Source organism: Salmo trutta, chromosome 1, assembly GCF_901001165.1.
Source record: "Salmo trutta chromosome 1, fSalTru1.1, whole genome shotgun sequence".
Lineage (NCBI taxonomy): Eukaryota > Metazoa > Chordata > Actinopteri > Salmoniformes > Salmonidae > Salmo > Salmo trutta.
This window is the reverse complement of record NC_042957.1, coordinates 73466504-73478173: the sequence shown is the minus strand read 5'-3', so window position 1 is coordinate 73478173 and position 11670 is coordinate 73466504.

Sequence of the window (11670 nt, the reverse complement as noted above, 5' to 3'; positions counted from 1 at the left end):
ACCCCAGAGGTGCCCTATTGCTATTATAAAATGGTTACCAACGTAATTATAGCAGTAAAAATAAATACTTTGTCATACCCGTAGTATACGGTCTGTTATAAACTGGGTGTTTCGAGACCTGAATGCTGATTGGCTGACAGCCGTGGTATATCAGACCGTATACCACGGGTATGACAAAACATGTATTTTCACTGCTCTAATTACGTTGGTGGTCTGATATACCACGGCTGTCAGCCAGTCAGCATTCAGGGCTCGAACCACCCAGTTTATAAATATAGATAGTCCCTGTTTTATACTTAGGTTATTACAGTGGTATTCATAGTTAATCAACCTTTTAAAATCTGTAGAAGCAGACCATTTCTTCTCTTAAACTACTCCTATAGTGTAATCTCTACAGAATTACTGTGAATGCATGTGAACTCCTAATTTGAGTAAGATTGTGATTTATTAATTTATGTTTCTTATGTGTCTCTAAACTCCAAAAGGATACCATCTGAGCTTTTCGTTACACTTCCTTTAAAAACCCTGTTCATATTTTATCATATAATAAAGCAAAAAGGCCCGAGGAGGTGTGGTATATTGCCAATGTACCACGGCTAAAGGCTGTTTTTAAGACCGACGCATATTGGCTACATATCACAAACCCCTGAGGTCTTATTGCTGTTATAAACTGGTTACCAACATAAATAGAGCAGTAAAAATGTATGTTTTGTCATACCCATGGTATATGCTCTGATATACCACGGCTGTCAGCCAATCAGCATTCAGGGCTCAAACCTCCCAGTTTATAAATGTGCTAATAATGCATTATGAAGAAGTTATTCATGTTATGTTTTCTCTTTTTTGTCTCCGTTATTGTTCTCTATCCCAGAGTGACCGCTGTGTTTGAGATGAGTGACCACATCTTTTGTCTTCCTGATGGCCTATAAAGGGGTGGTTCTATCCACATGTTCCTGACCATCCTTACTGTACGAGCGTCGTCCCAGATCTTACCAACTCCTAGCCTGGTCGCAGATCTGTTTGCGCTGTCTTGCTCGTATGGTCATTGTCTTTGCCTGACATTATCAAGACAGCACAAACATATCAGGGACCAGGCATCCTCTGAATGTGTCAGGGAAGGGAAGCCAGAGGGCACAGCTGGCTTGGTGCTTCCAGTAAAGGCTGGCAGCAGGGTGTGCCCACATTGTAGTCAGTCACCCCCTCCCTGCCCCTGGCTCTGACCCCTCTCCTGGCTAGCCTCCCCTGAGTTGTTGCAGGCAGGCCAGGCACTACTGCTGCTGCTATCCTGTTACTTTTTGGTGTGGGCACGTCTCAAGGAACATTTTCGATACATTTCATTTCCAACCGCTGCTGTTATCTTTGGCTAAGAATGCGTTAATTGTCACGTCACCCCCACGTAGCAGATGCCACACGGTCGGGCATGTCCTTCAGAACCCACTATGTGATCACACTTGAGTGTAATGCGCTGATGTCCTGATGCCAAGTTAGGATGATCAGAGAGGGTTTTGTGGTGGTGTGGTGTGTCCTCTCAAGTTCACGGCCTGTATTAATAAAGCGTCTCAGAGTAGCTGGCCTGATCTAGGATCAGGTCCCCTCTTGTCTATATAATCTTATTCAACATGCTCTAAAAGGCAAAACTGATCACACTCGGAGACGCTTTATGAATGCCCAGATCCCAGAAGAATCCCTGATAACCTCCAAAGCGGTATTATATTTCCCAGTGTTTACTGTCACTTGACTTTATAGACTCAATGACCCTTCTCAACTTTCCCTGCACTCTGGAGTTGCTCTGAAATGGCTTTTTGTTTTGCTCCATTTGTCGTTTTGTTCATAGAGGTTGGAAGGGACAGGGGGAAGTCAGCTGGCTTACATGTCTCTTTCCAAGTCTCTCTCTTCTCCTTCTCATTCTTTCTTTCTCTATCTAAGGGCAGAGGAGAGGGAGCATCTCTGTCACTCTTTGGCCCTGTTGGAATACTCTTACAATGTTTCCTTCCTTCCTCTCTTTCTTGAAGTTATTACTGATCTGACATGGCCAATCTGGTGGAGCAAGATTTCCATTTCATTTTATTCAACAACTATGTCATGTCAGACCAGTGTCGTGACGTGACTTTCATTAATGTGATGAATAATTACCTACTATGTTTAATTGTTACCAGATTAAATTAATCATGTAACAATAAACTCATTAGGAATTTGGGGCACCACGGAAAAAGTTGTTTAACGAGTTACCATCTCCTGAATTAAACTCAAGAATATATGTATAATTGATGTATCGATAACAGTCACTTATTAATCATTACCTCATTTCAGTCTCATTCTAAACGTCTTACTGATCATGCCGTACCACACAAATTGATTTTATTATTTATTTACTAACAAACTAAATGATAACACATGGTTACACATACACACATACGGTATAGGTTATTGATTAGAAACTTAATACAATGAAAACAGTTCCCTAGCGGACTTACACAATATGACACTTGTTACAAAAGATGGAGATTTAAAGAGAGAGAGAGAGAAAAAGAGACAACACTTGGATACATTTGGGAACTATGCTCACAGTAATCCTAATACCTTGCCCTGAACTGCAGCCCGTTTGTGTAAGAAGTAATGCATGTATTTACGTGTTGAAGGTCTGTGTTGTGTATCTCTGTTGGACCCAGGCCTTCGTGAAAAGGGTTCTGCTTTATGAAAAGGGTATGATTGGGCCTTCTCCTTAGTTCGTAAGTGTAAGGCACTGATTGTCCACAAGAGGTCACAATGTCCTTCTCCTTAGTTGTTTGTGTTAACTTTCACTCATTTACATTTACATTTACATTTAAGTCATTTAGCAGACGCTCTTATCCTGAGCGACTTACAAATTGGTGGATTCACCTTATGATATCCAGTGGAACAACCACTTTACAATAGTACATCTATATCTTTTAAGGGGGGGGGGTTAGAAGGATTACTTTATCCTATCCCAGGTATTCCTTAAAGAGGTGGGGTTTCAGGTGTCTCCGGAAGGTGGTGATTGACTCCGCTGTCCTGGCGTCGTGAGGGAGCTTGTTCCACCATTGGGGTGCCAGAGCAGCGAACAGTTTTGACTGGGCTGAGCAGGAACTGTGCTTCCTCAGAGGTAGGGAGGCGAGCAGGCCAGAGGTGGATGAACGCAGTGCCCTTGTTTGGGTGTAGGGCCTGATCAGAGCCTGAAGGTACGGAGGTGCCGTTCCCCTCACAGCTCCGTAGGCAAGCACCATGGTCTTGTAGCGGATGCGAGCTTCAACAGGAAGCCAGTGGAGAGAGCGGAGGAGCGGGGTGACGTGAGAGAACTTGGGAAGGTTGAACACCAGACAGGCTGCGGCGTTCTGGATGAGTTGTAGGGGTTTAATGGCACAGGCAGGGAGCCCAGCCAACAGCGAGTTGCAGTAATCCAGACGGGAGATGACAAGTGCCTGGATTAGGACCTGCGCCGCTTCCTGTGTGAGGCAGGGTCGTACTCTGCGAATGTTGTAGAGCATGAATCTACAGGATCGGGTCACCGCCCTGATGTTAGTAGAGAACGACAGGGTGTTGTCCAGGGTCACGCCAAGGTTCTTAGCACTCTGGGAGGAGGACACAATGGAGTTGTCAACCGTGATGGCGAGATCATGGAACGGGCAGTCCTTCGCCAGGAGGAAGAGCCGCTCCGTCTTGCCGAGGTTCAGCTTGAGGTGGTGATCCGTCATCCACACTGATATGTCTGCCAGACATGCAGAGATGCGATTCGCCACCTGGTTATCAGAAGGGGGAAAGGAGAAGATTAATTGTGTGTCGTCTGCATAGCAATGATAGGAGAGACCATGTGAGGATATGACAGAGCCAAGTGACTTGGTGTATAGCGAGAATAGGAGAGGGCCTAGAACAGAGCCCTGGGGGACACCAGTGGTGAGAGCACGTGGTGCGGAGACAGATTCTCGCCATGCCACCTGGTAGGAGCGACCTGTCAGGTAGGACGCAATCCAAGCGTGTGCCGCGCCGGAGATGCCCAACTCGGAGAGGGTGGAGAGGAGGATCTGATGGTTCACCGTATCAAAGGCAGCAGATAGGTCTAGGAGGATGAGAGCAGAGGAGAGAGAGTTAGCTTTAGCAGTGCGGAGAGCCTCCGTGACACAGAGAAGAGCAGTCTCAGTTGAATGACCAGTCTTGAAACCTGACTGATTTGGATCAAGAAGGTCATTCTGAGAGAGATAGCAGGAGAGCTGGCCAAGGACGGCACGTTCAAGAGTTTTGGAGAGAAAAGAAAGAAGGGATACTGGTCTGTAGTTGTTGACTTCGGAGGGATCGAGTGTAGGTTTTTTCAGAAGGGGTGCAACTCTCGCTCTTTTGAAGACGGAAGGGACGTAGCCAGTGGTCAAGGATGAGTTGATGAGCGAGGTGAGGTAAGGGAGAAGGTCTCCGGAAATGGTCTCGAGAAGAGAGGAGGGGATAGGGTCAAGCGGGCAGGTTGTTGCGCGGCCGGCCGTCACAAGACGCGAGATTTCATCTGGAGAGAGAGGGGAGAAAGAGGTCAAAGCACAGGGTAGGGCAGTGTGAGCAGGACCAGCGGTGTCGTTTGACTTAGCAAACGAGGATCAGATGTCGTCGACCTTCTTTTCAAAATGGTTGACGAAGTCATCCACAGAGAGGGAGGAGGGGGGGAGGGGGAGGAGGATTCAGGAGGGAGGAGAAGGTGGCAAAGAGCTTCCTAGGGTTAGAGGCAGATGCTTGGAATTTAGAGTGGTAGAAAGTGGCTTTAGCAGCAGAGACAGAAGAGGAAAATGTAGAGAGGAGGGAGTGAAAGGATGCCAGGTCCGCAGGGAGGCGAGTTTTCCTCCATTTCCGCTCGGCTGCCCGGAGCCTTGTTCTGTGAGCTCGCAATGAGTCGTCGAGCCACGGAGCAGGAGGGGAGGACCGAGCCGGCCTGGAGGATAGGGGACATAGAGAATCAAAGGATGCAGAAAGGGAGGAGAGGAGGGTTGAGGAGGCAGAATCAGGGGATAGGTTGGAGAAGGTTTGAGCAGAGGGAAGAGATGATAGGATGGAAGAGGAGAGAGTAGCAGGAGAGAGAGAGCGAAGGTTGGGACGGCGCAATACCATCCGAGTAGGGGCAGAGTGAGAAGTGTTGGATGAGAGCGAGAGGGAAAAGGATACAAGGTAGTGGTCGGAGACTTGGAGGGGAGTTGCAATGAGATTAGTGGACGAACAGCATCTAGTAAAGATGAGGTCAAGCGTATTGCCTGCCTTGTGAGTAGGGGGGGAAGGTGAGAGGGTGAGGTCAAAAGAGGAGAGGAGTGGAAAGAAGGAGGCAGAGAGGAATGAGTCAAAGGTAGACGTGGGGAGGTTAAAGTCACCCAGAACTGTGAGAGGTGAGCCATCCTCAGGAAAGGAACTTATGAAGACGTCAAGCTCATTGATGAACTCTCCAAGGGAACCTGGAGGGCGATAAATGATAAGGATGTTAAGCTTGAAAGGGCTGGTAACTGTGACAGCATGGAATTCAAATGAGGAGATAGACAGATGGGTCAGGGGAGAAAGAGAGAATGTCCACTTGGGAGAGATGAGGATTCCAGTGCCACCACCCCGCTGGCCAGATGCTCTCGGGGTATGCGAGAACACGTGGGCAGACGAGGAGAGAGCAGTAGGAGTAGCAGTGTTATCTGTGGTAATCCATGTTTCCGTCAGTGCCAAGAAGTCGAGGTGCTGGAGGGTAGCATAGGCTGAGATGAACTCTGCCTTGTTGGCCGCAGACCGGCAGTTCCAGAGGCTGCCGGAGACCTGGAACTCCACGTGGGTCGTGCGCGCTGGGACCACCAGGTTAGAGTGGTAGCGGCCACGCGGTGTGAAGCGTTTGTGTGGCCTGTGCAGAGGGGAGAGAACAGGGATAGACAGACACATAGTTGACAGGCTACAGAAGAGGCTACGCTAATGCAAAGGAGATTGGAATGACAAGTGGACTACACTTCTCAAAAGTTCAGAATGTTAAGCTTACGTTGCAAAAATTGTATTGACTAAAATGACTAAGATGATACAGTACAGCTGGCTGGTGAAGTAGGCTAGCTAGCAGTGGCTGCGTTGTTGACTTTGTTTGAACGTGTAGCTGGCTAGGTAACCTCGATAGTTTCAGTACTACACCTTATCATGACACAAAAGCAACTATGTAGCTAGCTAACATAGCACTAATCAAGATGTTCCTTTGTAATGTATTTAGTTTCTACAATGCTGCTCGTCGGTAATAGTTGGCTAGGTTTGGAAAAATGGCGTCGCGGGGGACGAAAATAGCTGGCTAGCTAACCTCGATAATTACTCTAAACTACACAATTATCAAACTATGACAAAGACAACTAACACTGCACTAGTCAAATCGTTCCGTTGTAATGTATTAGTTTCTACAGTGCTGCTAGTCAGTACAGGTTGGCTAGCTAGCAGTGGGTTTGATGATGACTAGGTGTGTTGACTAAGTCTGGAGTCTGGACAACGGCGTCGTGTCGCGGCTGGCTAGCTAACCTCGATAATTACTCTAAACTACACAATTATCTTAGATACAAAGACAGCAAAGACAACTGTGTAGCTAGCTAGCACTACACTAATCAAGTCGTTCCGTTGTAATGTAATAGTTTCTACAGTGCTGCTAGTCGGTAGAAGTTGGCTAGTTGGCTAGCTAGCAGTGTTGACTAAGTTAGGAGGACGAAAACAGCTGGCTGGCTAGCTAACCTCGATAATTACTCTAAACTACACAATTATCTTTGATACAAAGACGGCTATGTAGCTAGCTAAGAAAAAATTGCTCAGATCAAACAAATCAAACCGTTGTAATGTCATGAAATGTAATATTACCTGTGGAGCGAAGCGAAGTGCGACTACCCGCTCCAAACCCGGAAGAGAGGTCTTCTGGGGACAGCTAATCAGCCGTGTCGATGATCCCCAGAGTTGTGATGAGGGCAGTGTTGTGATGAGGGCAATGATTTGAAGAGAATAACCAGATGGTCCTACTTAAATTCACTTTCTTAGATACAATACTTAGAACAGCTACTCAACTGTAACATCGATTGTTAGAGGCTACTTCATCGTCTTCAACTCGTGTTGATTTTCGTTGAGCTCCCTCGGGCGTGTCTAGTTACGGGGCAAAACATCATCAAAAACTATGATCTCGTTAAAAAAATAAAATCACATTCCTATCTTAACAAAACTACTCTCTTCATCCTTGATATTTCTGACACAACGTAAAGAATGTAAACCTGATATGCACAGTGTGAAGCTATTCAAAGTGACAATATTTTCATTATATCACTTCGATAAAAAAAAATTATATCAGAAAATAGACATTAATTTCCCATATTCCATCTCTCATCATTCCCAACATTCGGATGTTTAAATATATTGTCCCAATGTTCACTGTTTGGGCGGCAAAATGTCTCTGTAACAATGGGATTCCATTCACCAATACTAGAGACCAAAAGGAGTCGTCTGCTGCCTACAATTTACAATTGGGGTTGAGGTGTCATAAAACACCCACACAAATCCTTCTTCTCCTCTGTGGGTGAGAGGCCTCTGTAGAAGCTGATCCATTGTAACCTGATCTTTGGATTCTCACAGGAGAGTCATGACACCAGTGATCACTTCAAGGAAGCGAGGAAGGGAAGGCGCTTGAAATGAAATGCATCCTGGGAGGGATATCACTACTCCACCCATCCATCCCACTTCAGCCCAGTGTAAGCTCTCTGTCGAATTTATTAGACGCCAAACGGAACAGACTGAAACAGGGAGGCACTATCAAACAGACATGCTAATTTTTCAGTTTCCATTGCTCAACATTTTGCTATGGTGTAACCTAATGAACAGGAACATGCTCTGTGCCCCCAGAGAGATGGGAACTAAAGTTAAGCCATGCAGGGTGGGAAGAGCCAAACAGCCATGAGCTCATTGTTGCTGTTCCTGCCAGCGCTGAGCTGAAGGGGTGGGGCGGGCAGACTTTACACTGAGGCTCCATACCCGGAGCCAGGCCAAGTGTTACGGTAAACAGAGGCTCTGCACTGTAATGTTATTAAACACAGAGTTGGTCCAACCTCTGGATTTTCACACCCTAGGCCTCGCTCTCTTTCTGATTCTCTTTCTGTTTCTCTTTCTGTTTCTCTATTTTCACTTTCATTTTCACTGCCTGCCTGCCTGCCTGCCTGCCCCCCTCTCTCTCTCTCTCTCTCTCTCTCTCTCTCTCTCTCTCTCTCTCTCTCTCTCTCTCTCTCTCTCTCTCTCTCTCTCTCTCTCTCTCTCAATTCAATTTCAATTTAAGGGCTTTATTGGCATGGGAAACATATGTTAACGTTGCCAAAGCAAGTGAAGTAGATAATAAACAAAAGTGAAATAAACAATAAAAATTACCATTAAACATTACACTCACAAAAGTTCCAAAATAATAAAGACATTACAAATGTCATATTATCTCTCTCTCTCTCTCTCTCTCTCTCTCTCTGCAGGACCATTTTGTGGTGTAACGGTGAGAACTGAAGGGAGTTGCTGGGTTGGAGTAGAGGGTAGTTTCCACAGACTGGGAAACTGATGGATAGAGGAGAGGTGAGACAGCTGACAGTTTGGTCAGATGTGGAGGAGGAGAAAGTGTAATGGAGATGAATTAAAGGAGAGTGATGGAGAAGAGGGGACAGAGGAATGGAACAGACATAACATTGATATGATTTCCATTACTGACTGGAGAGTTGTGAGGTTGTTAGCAGTGTGAGATCAGTCACTGATATAATATATGACAGAAGGTGTGTGAAGGGGGCATAAAGTTGTAGTTCCCTGAAGATCCCCTTTAGGGAACAATAAAGTTATTATATTTTATAACGGAAAAATAAAAGTAGGCTTTCAAAGCCGAGAGGTTGTCAACAAGGCAGAACTATAGTATGGTTGTGTCCCAGATGGCATCATATTACCTATGTAGTGCACTGCTGTCTCTATGGGCCCTGGTCAAAGGTAGTGCACTATAAAGAGAATAGGGTGTTTTTTTCGAACGCAGCATATATCTCTAGTGCTGATCACACAGTGAGTCACCACGTCACATTCAAGCTCCTGCTCCATTCACAAACCATCTGTACGGTGTCCATATTAGGACAGCCTCAATCTCAGCTATTTCAGCTTGAAAAAAAAGTCCAGATAAAATTGATGCTATCCTAATATGGACACCTTAATACAATGTTGTCACAGTACAACACAGCCGTCATTCTATATGCTCTGTTGAAGGTTGATGATTGACTATGGTCCTGTCTTATCTGTTATACAGTGACACCATAGCAGTCATTGGGTAACATGAACCATGACCTCTGTTCCTGGCAGAAGTGTGTCAGGTGGGTTAACAAGGAAAATGTCATTACAGTCACTGTTCAAACAAAGACATTAAATTTTATTTTCCCACTGTTATAACAATCTGAATTTCCTGGTTGCCTTTTCCTGATCAACTAGGTGATTCCAGGCAGTCCAGTCAGGTTCTTCTCTACACAAAGAGAAGTCTGGTGTGAGATTAAAGTAGCACTGTGTGTGTGTGTGTGTGTGTGTGTGTGTGTGTGTGTGTGTGTGTGTGTGTGTGTGTGTGTGTGTGTTTGAGTGTGTGTGTGTGTGTGTGTGTGTGTGTGTGTGTGTGTGTGTGTGTGTTCTAAGTTCGGTCTTCTCTGTTGGGAGCCATCTACACAGTTTTCTTGCGAAACACCACATCAGATATGAATGAATGACTCACAAAGAGCTGTGTATTCCAGTAAGATATGACAGGCAGATCTGGTACATTTAAAATAGGTGTGTGTGTGTACAGTACCCTACTCTGTGTATAGCCTACTTGTTAGATTGTTTTGAGTCACTTTATTTTTTGAGTTTTAAACATAAATGTTTATCAAAGAGCACATAAAGAACATGTACAATACACAACATATCTTTGTTGTCTTTACTAAGGAAGAATTACATTCACATGTTAAGGTTACATTTTGGCTGTATAGAGCAAATATTTCAAGAGTCTGAATAAGTATGCTATTTGGACTAATCCACACAAAAACAACAGAAACAAACAAAAAGCCCATAAATTAAAAAAAAAGCCCATAGGCGATGTTGTTTCCAGTAATGTCTGGTGAGGACCTGCCTTACAACAGGTCTACAAGCCCTCAGTCCAGCTTCTCTCAGCCTATTGCGGGCAGTCTGAGCACTGATTGAGGGATTGTGCATTCCTGGTGTAACTCGGGCAATTGTTGTTGCCATCCTCTACCTGTCCCGCAGGTGTGATGTTCGGATGTACCGATCCTGTGCAGGTGTTGCTACACGTGGTCTGCCACTGCGAGGATGATCAGCTGTCCGTCCTGTCTCCCTGTAGCGCTGTCTTAGGCATCTCACAGTACGGACATTGCAATTTATTGCCCTGGCACGTTCACGCAGATGAGCAGGGACCCTGGGCATCTTTCTTTTTGTGTTTTTCCGATTCAGTAGAAAGGCCTCTTTAGTGTCCTAAGTTTTCATAACTGTGACCTTAATTGCCTACCGTCTGTAAGCTGTAAGTGTCTTAACGACCGTTCCACAGGTGCATGTTCATTAATTGCTTATGGTTTATTGAACAAGCATGGGAAACAGTGTTTAAACCCTTTACAATGAAGATCTGCGAAGTTATTTGGATTTTTACGAATTATCTTTGAAAGACAGGGTCCTGAAAAAGGGACGTTTCTTTTTTTGCTGAGTTTAATCATTTGAATATATTTGGAATCGTTGTCTCAGCCTCTGTTATGTACAGGATGACATCGTCTGATTATAGTGTTATCTTGTGTTTGTTTGGCCCCACCTGTAGACCATGAAAGTTTATGGCACTTCGAATAGCTTCCGCCAGAGGTTCTATACTAAGGGCAAATAACAGGGCCGGGAGATCTCCTTGACGATTTCCTAGTTGTAGCATGTGAATGTGACATATTCCCATTAGTTCTAACAGATGATTTGGGACTTGAAGATAGCTCTATCCATTTCAAAAAGCGCTCCCCAAAATCAAACTTCTTTAACGTTGCTAAAAGAAAGACCCAGTCGACGCGGTCAAATGCCTTTTCAGCTGTTTGTTTGAGTTGGGTCTTAGAGTAATTGATCATATTCAGAAGTCATCTTATATTCAACGTTGAGTGACGTCCTTTAATGAACCCAGTTTGATATGGGTTGATTCATTTTTTTACTACCTCCGCAAATATTTTTGTTAAAATCTTAGTAAGGATTTTAGTGTCACAATTTAATCATCTTACTGGTCTATGGGAACCACAGTCTAGCAGGTCTTTACTTGGCTTCTTTAACACGGGATGATTGCTTCACACCAAGTATCTGGATATTTATTGAGCTCTATAACCTCATGAAGAACCCCTCTGATCAGCGGTATTAGTTCTTTACTGAAGTTTTATAGAACTTATAGGGGAACCCATCGGAACCTGGACACTTCCCATTTTGCATGCTTCTGATGGCTGCTTCTATCTCTGCGTCAGTAATGGGGGCGTCTATCACTTCCTTATCTTCATGGGATAGCTCTGGCAGCTTCAAATGTGTGAAAGTCCTCCGGAGAGGAAACATCTTTAGGTTTCTTATATAGGGTCTCGTAGTACTCAGCAAATGTGTTATTTATTTATTTGGGGCAAGAAGTAACTTTTCCCTGCACAGTTCTGATATTGG